This window comes from Chiloscyllium plagiosum, unplaced genomic scaffold (assembly GCF_037043375.1).
Source record: "Chiloscyllium plagiosum isolate Xiang-an unplaced genomic scaffold, Cpla_swu_hap1 HiC_scaffold_45, whole genome shotgun sequence".
NCBI classification, from domain to species: Eukaryota; Metazoa; Chordata; class Chondrichthyes; order Orectolobiformes; family Hemiscylliidae; genus Chiloscyllium; species Chiloscyllium plagiosum.
In genome coordinates this window covers 102234633-102249351 of record NW_028270183.1, presented here as the reverse complement: position 1 = coordinate 102249351, position 14719 = coordinate 102234633, and the positions used below count along the sequence as shown (strand labels likewise).

The window sequence follows — 14719 nt, the reverse complement described above, 5'->3', positions numbered from 1 at the left end:
CTCACAGCTAACACTTCCTCTGGAAGTTCATTTCACACATATACATTTTTTTTTTATAAAAACCCTAATGTCTTTTCTCAAATCTTCCTAATTTCTTCCCAAAATGAATGCACTCGAGTTTTGAATCCCCCTCTCCCCTGGCTATTCACCTTATCTACATTCTTTCTGATTTCGTAAACCTCTCAGGTCACCTCAACCTCGTGCATGCTAGTGAAAAAATTTCCCAGCCTGTCCTTTGAACACAATCCCTCCATTCATGGCAACATGCTAGTAAATCTCTTCAGAACCTGCTCCAATTTAATAATATCCTTCCTATAACAGCGCAACCAGAACTGGACAGAGTATTCCAGAAGAGGCCTCTCCAATGTCCTGTACATCCTCAACATAACGTCCCAACTCCTGTACTCAAAGGTCTGAACAATGAAGGTAAGTGTGCTAAGCACCTTCTTAACCACCCTGTCGACATGTAACACAAACGTCAAAGATGTGAAGTCCTTGGTCTCTTTGTTCCCATATCACTACTCAAGGCCGTATTTTTATTGAGTGTAAGTCCTACCCTCGTTTGTTTTGTCAGGATGTTATATTTTGCATTTATTCCAATCCAAAAAAATTTTGAGTATAAAGGCAGTAGGAGTATAATTAATAGGGAAATCAAGAGGCAAAAAAGAGACGTGAGATAGCTTTGGCGAACAGGGTTAATGATAATCCGAAGGGCTTTTGTAAATATATGAGGAACAAAAGGCTAACTAGGGAGAAAATAGAGACCCTCAAAGATCAGCAAGGCAGCCATTGTGTGGAGCTGCAGGCGAGGGGTGAGATAGGGAAACAAGTATTTTGCATCAGTGTTTACTGTGAAGAAGTACATGGGAGATATAGAATGTGGGGAAATAAATGGTGACATCTTGAAAAATGTCCATATTACGGAGGAGGAGGAGGTGCTCAATGAGTGGCTAAGGAGCTGGTGCAGGGGAAAACGATTCACGTTTTTGGATCATTGTGATCTCCTCTGGAGTAGAGTTGACCTGCATAAGAAGGATGGATTGTACCTGAATTGGAAGGTGTCTAATGTCTAGGCAGGGAGACTTGCTGGTGATACTCGGGAGGCATTAAACGAGTGCGGGAGTGGGTGTAAACCCAAGAAGGGAGTGAGGAAAGAGATATGTCTGAGGCTGGTACAGTTCAGAAATCAAATAGTCAAGGCAGGCAAGGGCAAGGCACAGAATGAAGTCGGACTGAGCATTTGCACTGTATTTGCTTCAATAGAAGAGGCCTGACAGGGAAGGCAGAGGAGCTCAGGGTATGGTTTTGAACATGGCACTGGGATATTATAGCAATTACAGAGGCATCATTCAGGGATGGATAGGCCTGGCAGCTTTTTGTTCCAGGGTATAGATGCTATAGGAAGAATAGAAAGGGGGACAAGAGAGGAGGGAGAGTGGCATTTTTGATTCGGGATAGCATTATGTTTTTGCTGAGGGAAGATATTCCTGGGAGTACGCCCAGTGAAGTTATTTACGTGGAACTGGGAAATAAGAAAGGATGATCACCTTATTGGGATTTTCTGCATGAATTTCATCCGGGCGCTCTGGTTTCCTCCCACAGTCCAAAGATGTGCAGGTTGGGTGGATTGTCCAGGTTGAATTGCCCTCAGTGTTCAGGGATGTGCAGGTTGGGTGGATTATCCAGTCTGAATTGCCCATGATATTCAGGGATGTGTAGGTTGGTTGGCCCTGGGAAATGCAATGTTTTCGGGGGAGGTTAGGAGGCTCTCCTGGTCAGTATCAATGTGATGGGCTGAATGACCTGCTTCCACAATGTTGGGAGTCTCTGATAATTCTACAAGTTTTAAAATAGTTACAGAAAATAATATACCAGATCTAAAAGTTAAGGTTGTGAATTGGACAAAGGCCAATTTTGATGGCACAAGGCAAGAACTTTCTTCTGGCCCCTCAAGCCTGCTCTACCATTCAATAAGATCAGGGCTGATCTTCTCATGGCCTCAGCTCCACATTCCTGCTCTCTCACCATAACCCTGAATTCTTTTCCTGTTCACAAATCTACCTTTTGCCTTCAAGGCATTCAAGTTGATAACGTCAAATGCTGCACTCGGCAGGGAATTCCACAGATTCACAACCCTTTAGCTGAAGAAGCGTCTCCTGAACTCAGTCCTAAATCTGCACCCCCTTATTTTGAGGTAATGCTCTGTAGATTGACCCGCCCCAGTGGAAATAGCCTCCCTGCTTCTGTCTTATCTATTCCCTTCATAATTTTATTTTTTTCCTCTCCAACTTCCCATTCTTCTAAATTACAATGACTATAGAACCAGTTTTCTCAATTTCTCCACATACACGAATCCTCTCAACTCCTGACTCAAACTAGTGAACCTCCTCTGTACTCCCTCCAATGCCAATACATCCTTCCTGAAGTAAGGAGACCAAACCTGTACACAGTACTCCAGGTGTGGCCTCCCCAGCAATCTGTACAGCTGCAGCATTACCATCCCTCTAGCAAGGAAGGACAATATTCCCTTCACTGCCTTAATTACCTGCTGCACCTGCAAACCAACTTCCTGTGATTCATGCACAAAGACACCCAACTCACTCTGTACAGCAGCATGGTGCACATTTTCACCATTTCATCATCCAGTTTGCTGTTAGTCCGACCAAAATGGATGGCCTCACATTTCCCAACATTGAACTCCATCTGCCAGATCCTTACCCACTCGCGTAACTGATCTGTATCCCTGTGCAGACTTACAGTGGCCTCTGCAGACATTGCTTTACCTCATCTTCGTATCAAATGTGAACTCTGACACCGTACACTTGGTCCTCAACTCCAAAACATTTGTGTAAGTTGTAAACAGTTTAGTGCCAACACAAATCCAAACTCACATTTATCCCCGTTCTTTACTTTTTGTTGGTTAACCAATCCAGTATCAATGATAATACATTACCCACAATGCTGTGCATCTTTACCTTATACAGCAGCCTTTTGTGTGGCAACTTATCGAATACCTTCTGGAAATCCAGGTACACCACATCCACCGAGTCCCCCTTGTCCAACGCACTCGTCGTGTCCTCAAATAATTCCAGTAAATGCATTAAACGTGACATGTCTTTCATGAATCCATGCTTTGTCTGCTCAATGAGACAGTTTCTACCCAGATATCTCACCACTACTTCCTTGAGGTTCAAGCATTTTCTCCACAACAGAAGTTAAGCTAATATTTTGTAAAATAGTGGCACCACATTTGAGCTTCCATTCTGTCAAAACCATCCCAGAATCCAACAAATTTTAGTGAATTATCACAAGATCTATTTGTTATTCTCACACACACACCCCGACCACCCCCTTCCCTCCATCTCTTTTATTCCCTGGGATACATTCCATCAGGGCCAGGAGACCCATCTACCTTTAGGCTGTTATCTTTCCCAACATTACCTCTTTACTGAGAATGATTGCTTCTGTATCCTCAACTGCCATTGCCTCCATAGGCCTGCGACGATGAGAGTACATAGACAGTATGTTCCTGTTAAGGCCAAGGCTGGTAGGTGTAAAGAATGCTGCCTGACGAAAGAAATTGTGGACCTGGTCAAGAAAATGAAGGAGGGATATGGCAGGTACAGAGAGCTGTGTTTGTGTGAATCCCTAGAGGAGTGTAGGGGCAGTAGGAGGTAAACCATGAGGGTGAAAAGGGGACATGAGGTAGCTTTCGGAAATAGGTTTAAGGAGAATCCACAGTGATTGTACAAATACACTAAGGACAAACGAGTAACCAGGCAGAGAATAGGTACCCGCAAAAATCATCAAGGCTGTCTGTGGAACCGCAGGAGGTGAGAGAGATTCTGTATGAGCGGAGAGGTTTTACAAACAAAATGTGCACAGCGGAAAACACAAATTTGAACGTCCCAGTCTCGTGTTTTCAGTAAACGGGGAATTGCCTCAGTGTGGCTGCAGGCATGAGTGCGCGCCGCCATCTTTATTTGGGGCAAGAATTCAATGGACACGTGCGGAGCCGCCAGCTTTGTAGGGGGCAAGGTGCAGCTTTGTAGGGGGCAAGGTGCAGTCTTTCTCTGGTACAGATTGGCAGGATTTACACAGAGCACATTCAAACTCAGAGAAATGGATGTTTATTTCTGGATTTGTTTCGTCATTCATTTAAATGATTTGGTATCGTAAATGAGTTTGCAGGTCATACAAAATTGGAGGTATTGTGGATAATGAAGAAGGTTACCTCAGATTACAATGAGATATTGATCAGATGGTGTTTAATTTAGATAAATATGAGGTGCTGCGTTTTGAAAAAGCAAATCAGGGCAGGACTTATACACTGAATGGCAAGGCCCTGGAGATGTTTGCGGAACAAAGAGACCTTGGATTGCAGATTCATAGTCCTTGCAAGTCAAGTTGTAGGTAGATAGGATGATGAAGAAGGTGTTCAGTATATTTTCCATTATTGGTTAGAGCATTGAGTATAGGATGTGGGAGGTCATGTTGCTGTACAGGATATTCGTTAGGCCACTTTTGGAATATTGTGTGCAGTTCTGGACTGCCTCCTATCAGAAGGGTGCTGTGAAACTTGAAAGGTTTCAAAAAAGACTTACATAGATGTTGTTCGGGTTGGAGGATTTGAGCTGTAGGGTGAGGTATAAAAGGCGAGGCTGTTTTCCCTGGAGTGCCATCGGCTGAGTGGTGATGTTATGGAGGTTTATACAATCATGAGGGGCATGAATAGAGTAAATGAACAAGGTGTTTTCCCTGGAGTGGTGGTGTCCAGATGTAGTGGGCATTGCTTTAGGGTGAACGGATAAAGTTTCAAAGGAGCCTAAAGGACAACTCTTTCATGCAGTGGGTGGAAAGAGCTGCCAGAGGAATTAGTGGAGGCTAGTACAATTAAAACATGTTAAATGCATCTAAATAGACACATGATATGATTAGGGCGCATTTACAGGGATATGGGCCAAGTGCTGGCAAATGGGAATAGATTAGGTTTGGATACCTGGTTTCCATGGATGAGTTAGACCGAAGGGTCTGTGTCGGTGCTATACATCTCTATGACTGTGGGATCATAACAGCTTACACTGTTCTGCTTCATCTCTGGGCTTCCTCATGACCACTTTGCCAATATCTAGCTTCCTTAATCTAGAACAATGGGTGTATTATTGGTCTGTTTAGTATATTTTACTATTACTTTTACAGACATTTTTGTAAGTTAATTTTTCACTGCTGCCCAGCCCCAGACCAAATGCTGCTTATTAATTTTTTTCTGGAAAATCTTTGACAGTCAAGAATTCTTTTTTCCAATAAGCAAGTGTATTTTCCTTCCATTTCTAACTATCAAATTCTGCACCATTTACATTCCCTGTAATCCATTTTGCACTCCCTGAAACATCAACTGTGTTTCTTCTTCCACAGAACCAGTGATTAATGCCAAAGCCCTGTTGCCTGGGGACTTTCTTGTGCAGCTGCAGTTTGTGTAGTGAAGGTGCTCCCACAATGTGGTTGGGTAAGAGACATTACAGAGTATTCATTACAGCAACAGTGATGATTTGAAGATAATGTCCAAATCAAGAACAGTTTGTAGTTTCATTATCCTGCTTATAATTTCACAAAAATATTATTGGGAACTTTAGACATAAGGCCAGAGAAGGATGATATTAGGTTAACTGACCAAAGCCATTGCCAAATAAGCAAGTTTTGAGGAATGTCTTAAAAGGGGAAAGCAGACCTGTGAGGTTTTAGCTGCGAATTTTAGACCTTGTTGCTTTGGCAACTGTAAAAGCAGCCACGCAAGTGAAGTAATGAATTAGCAGGTCATTAAGACTCTTGAACAGAATGAGTTGTCGAGGTCTCAAAGGGTGTGAGATGCAGCGAGCTAGGGATGATCACAACCAGGAATTAAATCAAGGGTGAGAGTTTTAAACTGAGGGATGTGGGGCTGATGCTAGCAGGTGAGACTAGATTGGGTTGGGGTATCTGGTCGGCATGGATAGGTTGGATTGAAGGATCTGTTTCCATGCTGTACATCGCTGTGGCTCTATGTTGTTGATTATGAATAGGAGCCTTTTGATGGATCAACACGTTTTGGTACGAGGGAGCACTTGGGCAGCAGAGATTTAGGGTTTTTCTTGAGATTACAGTGAGGTTGAATGTGGGAAACTGGCCAGGAGTATGAAGTCTGGAGATAACACAAGATGGATGAGTGTATATGAGCTGAGACAAGGGTGGAATCAGCTAGAGTTAGTGGTCTTGTAGTGGGACTGGGCAGTCACCCTCACCTCGCCTCTGGGATTCAGCTGGTTGTAAGGTTGTGAATCAGGGCGGTAACACAATCGGGAGCTGAGTGGCCCTGGTGGTGCCTAAAATGAGTGTCGCTCAGCTGGCTGTTGCTGAGCAGCTGCTGTTTGATAGCCCTGTTAATGACATCTTCCATCACTTTACAGCTGATCGAGTGTGGACTGATAGAGGGAAATTGGCTGGGTTGGATTGCCCTGTGTTTTTGTGTTGAACATCCCTGGGCAATGTTCCACATTGTCAGTAGATGCCGGTGCTGGAGCGGTACTTGGCTTGGTGGGTGGCGAGTTCTGGAGCACAAGCCATCAGTATTATTGCCAGAATGTTGGCAGGGCCCGTAGCCTTTGCACTACTTAACCATTTCTTGATGTTATTCAAACTGAATCGATCTGGCTTAAAACTCACATCTATGATGTTAGAAACCACTAGAGAAGGCTGAGATGGATCATCCCACTTTGCACTTCCGCTGCAGATTGCTGCAAATGCTGTCATCTTATCTGGTGCATGGATGTGTGAGACCCCTCCATCAGTAAAGGTGGGGATATCTGTGATGCTTCCTCCAGTGAGTTGTTTAATTGTCCATCACCGTTCACAACTGGGTGTGGCAGAACTGCAGAGTTCCGATCTGATCCATTGGATGTGGGATCACTAAGCTCTGTTGCTTGCTACTGATGCTGTTTGATATGCAAGTAGTTCTGTTTGATAGCTTCACCAGGTTGGCACTTCATTTTTAAGTCTGCCTGGTGCTGCTCATGGCATGCCCTCCTTTCCTGTCCATTGTGGTGGGTGAGACCGGGATTTACAAACCCATGAGATTACAGATTGTGCTGGAGTACAGTTCTGCTGCTGTTGATGTCCCACAGTGCCTCAGAGATACCCAGTTTGAGATCCTACATCTCTTCGAAGTCTGTCCCCATTAGAACGGTGATAGTGTCACTCAACACAATGGAGGTTTTTCTCAACTTTAAGGCAAGACTTTGTCTCCAAAAGGAATGTGTGATGGTCGCACGTACTGATACTGTCATGGACAGATGTATCTGCAGCTGCTCAATTCATAACAATGAGATCAAGGATGTTTTACACTCTTGTTGGTTCCCTCACCACCTGCTGCAGACTCAGTTGAGCAGACATGTCCTTTAGGACCTGGCCAGCTCAGTCAGTAATTCTGTTGCACAGCTAGTCTCGATTGTGGACATTGAAATCCTGTACCCAGAGTACGTTTGACATCATTTTATTGCCTGAGTGCTTCCTCCAAATGTTGTTCAACATGAAGGAGAACTGATCCATCAGCCAAGGGAGGACGGTACGTGGTAATCGGCAGGAGCCATGAGACTTCCTGGTCTCCGGAGTCAATGTTGTGTACTCCCAGGGCAAATCCTCCCAGTCTGTACACCACTGTGCCACCACCTCTGCCTGGTCTGTCCTGCCGGTGGGACAGGACATATCCAGAGATTTCAGGAGAAAGTGAAGACTGCAGATGCTGGATATCAGAGTCAAGAGTCTGGTGCTGGAAAAGCACAGCAGGTCAGGCTGATGAAGGGCTTAGGCTCCAAACGTCGATTCTCCTGCTCCTCGGATGCTGCCTGACTGTTGTGTTTTTCCAGCACCACACTCTCGATATCTAGGTATGGTGATGGTGGTGTCCGCTCATTGTTTGTAAGGGATGATTCCGTGAGTATGACTATGTCAGGCTGTTCCTTGACTAGTCTGTGAGACAGCTCTGCACATTTTGGCATCAAAAACCATATGCTAGTGAGGAGGACATTGCACCACTAAGAGGGCTGAATCTGTGGTTGTATTAAATGGTGCCTTCTTAGATGCCGAGTGGTCCATCCAGTTTCATTCCTGTGTTGAGACTTTGCAGTGATTAATACAGTGAATAGCTGGCTGTGCCGCTGTCAGGTTGGCAGGATTTTTTTTGCCATTGTTAATAGTTTCGTGGAGATCAGGAGATTCTTAATACATTGTTTTTTTTTCTTGCATTCAGATTCCACCATCTGCCAAGATGGGATTCGAAACAGGACTTCAGCCGTTTGTTTTAATAATCTGGATAAAAGCTACATCAGGTTTGTTCACTCATTTTAAATATCACTAACCCTAGTTTTGTTTCTTTGTAAAACACTGTCCATCATCCTGTCTCCTCCATCCGACCCTCCAACAACAAGTGAGGAGCACACGGAGTTTCTCTGTCACGAAGACTGAGATAATCCGATCTGCTCCTTCCCTCCCTCCCACGAGCCCACAGAGCCAAACTGCCTCACGTGGTGTTCCTGGTTTTTATCCTAAACCTACATCTTTCTACAGTCTCTTGTCAAGCCTAATCAGAGCTCACCTTGACCCTTTACCCTAATCTCGGTAAACTCACTTTCCAACTCTCTTTCCTCCGCTGCCGCCTCATCACCCCCCTCGCCAATTCATAGATATTGTTCCTTGTTCTGTCTATTGGTCTTTTTTTGGTTGTGCCCTTCTCTCCCATTCTGTGAAAAACTAATATTTGACCTCACCGTTGTTGGAAAATCCTGCTCCATCTCGACTCTCCCTTTCCTTTCTGAATTCTTTGCATTTGGTGTCCCTCAACGATCTATCCTTGGTCTCTCCTGCATCTCACGTACATCGTGCCAGGAGGTGATATCGTCCAAAAACACTGTTAGGTTTCACATGTACACTGACGATGCCCAGCTCTCCCTCCCCATCATCCCTCTCCATTACTCCACTGTTACTCAGTTATCAAACTGCTTATCACATTCCCACTACTCGATTAGCTGCAATTTCCTCCAATGAAACATTGTCACGGTTAAACCCATTGTCTTACCTTTACCTTTCTGCTGAGCCCCTCCCTCCCACTGGGAACTCTCTGAGGCAGAACGACACTCTTCACAATATTGCTGTTACATCTGACCCCAAGGTGACCTTCTGATCAGACATCCACACAATCACAACACCAGGAATTCCAATCTCTTCAACGTTGCTTTTCTCCACCTCACCCCAGCTCCATTGCTGCTGAAACCCCTTACCCGTGTCTGTGTCGCCTTATCTTGATGAATCCAAAACAGACCCCTTGATTCCGTGACTCAAAATCTGGTTTCAGACTCCCCTCTCAGTATTTACCCTCAGACACATCCTTATAGTATTTATCCTGTCAAACCCCTTAAGAATCCCATCTGTCTCAATGAGATCACCTCTCTTTCTCCAAAATCCAGTGAGTAGAGTCCCAACCTTTTCAGCCTTTATTTAAAAAATAATCCCTCCAAACCAGGGATCATCTCATTGAATCTTCCCTGAAATGCCTCCAATAAAGTGACACATTTCCTTATCTCAAGGGACCAAAACTCCTCTCATTACTGCATATATGGTGGTCTCACCAGCACTTCCACACGTTACTCTCAGGTATATACTCCAAGCTCTAATCCTGAACACCTTTAAAACAAAATATTCCATTCCCCTTCCTGGTTCCCTGTTGTAACTGTGTGGTAGCTTTCTGTGTTTCCTGAACAATTACCCTTGGTCCCTTTGTGGTGCAGCTTTCTATGGTTTCCACCATTTAAATAGTACTTTGTTCTTTTATTATCTCCTCCAAAATGAGCAACTTCCCATTTTCCCAAGTTACACCCCATCTGGCAACTTGTTGCCCCCTTCTCCTGTGCATCTCTCTCTTTTCATAATCCTTTTAGACCTTTACAGTTATGCCTTTTCTAGGAGATAACCCCCCTTCCCATTCTTCCAAACATTTACTGGGAGCACTGGGCAGTGGGAAGCAGACAGAGTTGCTATCTTTTTAGGGATACGCTTTGGAGTGATTGAAAGGATCTTCCTACCCATTGATCAGGATGGAGACAACTTGCCCATCGTTAGGCATTAGCCTTTCACACCCATGTCTTATTGATGAGGCAGAGCGGCAGCACGGAATGAAAGAAAAGAAAGTAATTCTTGTTGCCCATATCTCACTGACGCTTGGATCATTTTCTCCAATGTGTCAAAGAACTGCTGTGTTCAGTCACATGAGATCTCAAGTGGGCGGCACGGTGCCACAGTGGTCAGCACTGCTGCCTCACAGCGTCAGAGACCCGGGTTCAATTCCCGCCTCAGACGACTGACTGTGTGGAGTTTGCACGTTCTCCCTGTGTCTGCGTGGGTTTCCTCCGGGTGCTCCGGTTTCCTCCCACAGTCCAAAAATGTGCAGGTCAGGTAAATTGGCCTTGCTAAATTGCCCGTAGTGTTAGGTAAGGGGTAAATGTAGGGGTATGGGTGGGTTGCGCTTCGGCGGGTCGGTGTCGGCGGGCCGAAGGGCCTGTTTCCACACTGTGAGCAATCTAATCTAATCAAGTTGGAATCTCCTAGAAACCCACAGATTTCCCCCTGAGTTGACTGCTTTTGTCCTCAAGGGTAATATGTACAGTCATCCTGGGCCACGAGGAGGGTTGGTGTGAGTTTCTAACCTGAACTGAGAGTGACAGATTTTATAAACTTGTATTACAGGATATTACAGGTGGACATTCAGATGGGAATCTCAGTAAATGTTCTGCCAAACTCTGATTGAATTACTCAGTATATCAGGACCTGGATATTTGCATTGTGTGTGTGTAAGTATTGTGTATCAGATCAATCCCATTTGCTGCTTAAAAATTCTCATTTGAATTCATCGCATTCTCTCAAAAGGTCTCCCCAAACCTTCAATGTGTCATGTAATCCTTTTATGATGACCTGATGAGTGTAAGGTTTATTATTCGAATGTGTAATTTTTGTATAAGGATGTCTCAGAGAGGGAGCAGAATATTCTTAAAGTGGAGAATAACCATTTTGCGGGGAGGCTGTAGTTTATTGGTATCAATGACATCGGAATAGAAGAGTTCACATTGTTTGATCATTGGATCAAGGGGACATAAATTTAAGGTGAAGGGTGGAAGGTATAGGGGAGATGTCAGGGGTGCGTTCTTTACCCAGAGAGTGGTGGGGGCATGGAATGCGCTGCCCGTGGGAGTGGTAGAGTCGGAATCATTGGCGACCTTTTAGCGGCATTTGGATAGGTTCATGGATGGGTACTTAATCTAGGTTAGAAGTTCGGCACAACATCGTGGGCCGAAGGGCCTGTTCTGTGCTGTATTGTTCTATGTTCTATGTTCTATGTTCTATGTTCTATGAATCTCCTGTGGGGTAGAATAGACCTCCATCAGAAGGATGGATTGTACCTGCACTGAAAGGGAACAGTTGCTAGTGCTATTCAGGAGGCATTAAACCAGTGAAGGAATGTGGGTAAACCCAGAGATAGAGTGAGGGAAGAGCTAAGTCTGACGCTGGTACAGTTCAGACGTCAAACAGTCAAGGCAGACAAGGGCAAGGCACAGAATGAGCAGTTACACTGCATTTATTTCAACACAGGAGGCCCGATAGGTCGGGCAGAGGAGCTCAGGGTATGGGTTTGAACATCGCACTGGGATATTATAGCAATTACAGAGGCATGACTTAATGATGGATAGGGCAAGCAGCTTAATGTTCGAGTGTATAGATTCTATAGCAAAGATATAAAGGGGGCAACAGAGCAGGGGCAGAGCTATTTTTTATTATGGATAACATTACAGCTGGTCTTCAAGAGGGTATTCCTGGGAGTACATCCAGGCAGGTTATACAGGTGGAACTGAGAAATAAGAAAGGGATGATCTCCTTATTGGGATGGTACTATTGACCCCCCCCCCACTCCCCAATAGTCAGCAGGGAGTTGAGAAGCAAATTTACAAAGAGATGACTTCTCTGTAAGAATAGTATGGTTGTGTACAAGACTTGACCTTCTTTGTTATTCATTCACAGGATGAGGATGTCACTGGCTGGGCTCAAAGGGCAGTAAAGAGTCAACCACATTGCTGTGGGTCTGGAGTCACATGTAGGCCAGACCAGGTAAGGATGGCAGATTCCTTCCCTGAAGGATATTAGCGAATCTGATGAGATTTGTTTTCGTAATAATCAACAATGGACTCATGATCTTTAATAGATTCTTAATTCCAAATTTTTATTGAATTCACATTCCACTGTCTGCCATGACGGAATCCAAACCCTGGGCCCCAGAACGTTATCTGGGTGTCTGGATTATCCATCTAGTGATAATCTCACTCGGCCATTTGGCAGGGTGAGTGACTGAGGCATCCGTGGGGCAGCACATCAGCACCAAAGTTCCCATGATCTCTGCGGCAGATAGAAAGGGCTGGGGAGGGAGATATATCCCTGGTGGTGGGGTCTGACTGTAGGTAGCGGACATAGCAGAGGTTAATGGCGATTAGTGGGTGGCAGGTGAGGAATGGGAGATTATATTCTTATTGTGGTTGGAGGGGTGGGGGGAAGGCGGAGGTACAGGAAGTGGAGGATATGCGTTGGAGTGCATTGTTGATCAAGTGGGAGGGAAATCTGGTCCGTGAAAGAGGAACCCTTTCTGGGATGTCCTGGAGTGGAATTGCTTCTCCTGGGAGCAGATATGGCAGAGGCGGAGGAATTGAGAGGACAGAATCACGTTTTTACAGCAGTATACTCGAGGGTAATCAGGAGAGCAAAAAGGGGACTTGAAATATCTCTAGGAAATAGTTTAAGGAGAATCCAAAGAGATTTTACAAATACATTAAGGATAGAATAATAACCGGACAGAGAATAGGACCCCTTAAAGATCAACAAGGCCATCTATGGAACAACAGGAGGTGGGAGAATTATTATGCTATTCTATTCTAGAGAGTTTGGAGAAATAAATAGTGGTAACTTGAAAAGTGTCTATATTACAGAGGAGGAAGTACTGGATGTCTTAAACATTAGCAAGGTGGATAAATCCCTGGGACCTGATCAGGTGTATCCCAGAAATTTGTGGAAAGCTAGGGAGGTGATGGCAGTGCCCCTCCCTAAAATATTTATATCATTGTTTGTGACAGGTAAGATGCTGGAAGATGGGTGCCATTATTTTAAAAAGTTGGTAAGGAAAGCCCAGGGACCAAGAGAACAGTCAACCTAACGTCAGTGGTAGGTACGTTGTTGGAAGGGATTCTGAGGGACAGGGTTTACATGTATTTGGAAAGACAAGGATTGATTAGGGATAGCTAACATGGCTTTATGTGTGGTAAATTCTCTCTCTCTAACTTGATTGAGTTTTTTTGAAGATGTGACAAAGATGATTGATGAAGGCAGACTGTGGACGTTGTCTATATGGACAATGAACGATGTTCCACAAAGCAGACTGGTTAGCAAGGTTAGATAACATGAAATGTTGGGAGAATAAGCCATTTGGATACAAAACTGGCTTGAAGGTAGGAGGCAGAGGGTGGTGATGGAGGGTTGCTTTGCGGACTGGAGGCTTGTGAGCAGCATTGTCCTGCAGGAATAGATATTGGGTCCTTAAATAAATGACTTGGATATGAATCTATGAGGTATGGTCAGTGGGTTTACAGAAGACACCAAAATTGGAGGTGTCGCGGACAATGAAGAAGGTTAGTTCAGAATGCAACGGTATCTTGACCAGATGGGCCATTGGAGCGAGGAATGGCAGACTGGGTTCAATTTAGAAAAATGTAAGCTGTTGGATTTTGGAAAGGCAAATCAGAGCAGGACTTGTACACTTAATGGGAAAGTCCTTGGGAATGTTGCTGAACATAGAGACCATGGAGTGCAGGTTCATTGTTCCTTGAAAGGAGAGTCGCAGGTAGGCAGACTAGTGAAGGTGGGGTTTGGTATGCTTATATTTATTGGTCAATGCATTGAGTACAGAAGCTGGGACGTCAAATTGTGGTTGGACAGGACATTGATTAAGCCATTTCAGGAATTATGTTTTAAGTTCGAAATTCCCTGTTCTGGAAAGGATGTTGTGAATCTTGAAAGAGTTCAGACAAGATTTACAAAGATTTTGCTCGGGTTGGAGGATTTGGGCTACAGGGGGAGGCTGAATACGCCGGGGTTAATTTCCCTGGAGAGTCAAAGACTGAGAGGTGACTTCATGGAGATTTATAAAATCATGAAGGGCATGGATAAGGTGAACAGCCAGGGTCTTTTCCCCCCAGGTAGGTGGGTTCAAAACAAGATCACATGGGCTTAAGTTGAGAGGGCAAAGTTTAAAAACGGATCTAAGGGGCAAAGTTTTCAAGCTGTGTGTGGTGTATGTGTGGAATGAGCTGCCAGATGAAGAAGTGGAGGCTGATACATTTACAACGTTTGAAAGGCATCCGATTGGGTACATGAAGAGGAAGAGTTTCCAATGATACGGACCAATAGCTGGCAAATGGGGCTCCATTTATTGAGGATTCCTAGTTGGCATGGACAAATTAGACCAAAGGTCTGTTTCTGTGCTGTACATCTCTATGACACTAATAAATGAAAATAAGATGTGTTCCTCTTTTGTGGAGAGTTAGCAGAAGCACAGATAATTGACCTTGGAGCTGAGAAGGTTCAGCAGTGATTTTGACTA

At 44.5% G+C, this 14719-nt stretch overlaps 1 long non-coding RNA gene across 2 annotated transcripts in view; it reads left to right on the top strand.

Moving 5' to 3' along the window:
* The first annotated feature begins 318 nt into the window (after window positions 1–318).
* Window positions 319–14719, top strand: part of LOC148136836 (uncharacterized) — a 33383-nt gene continuing 18982 nt past the window's right edge. For both annotated transcript variants that reach the window (XR_015754442.1, XR_015754443.1), the window contains exons 1-2: window positions 319–426; window positions 12097–12183. This is a non-coding gene — a long non-coding RNA (uncharacterized LOC148136836). The remainder of the gene's footprint in view (window positions 427–12096; window positions 12184–14719) is intronic.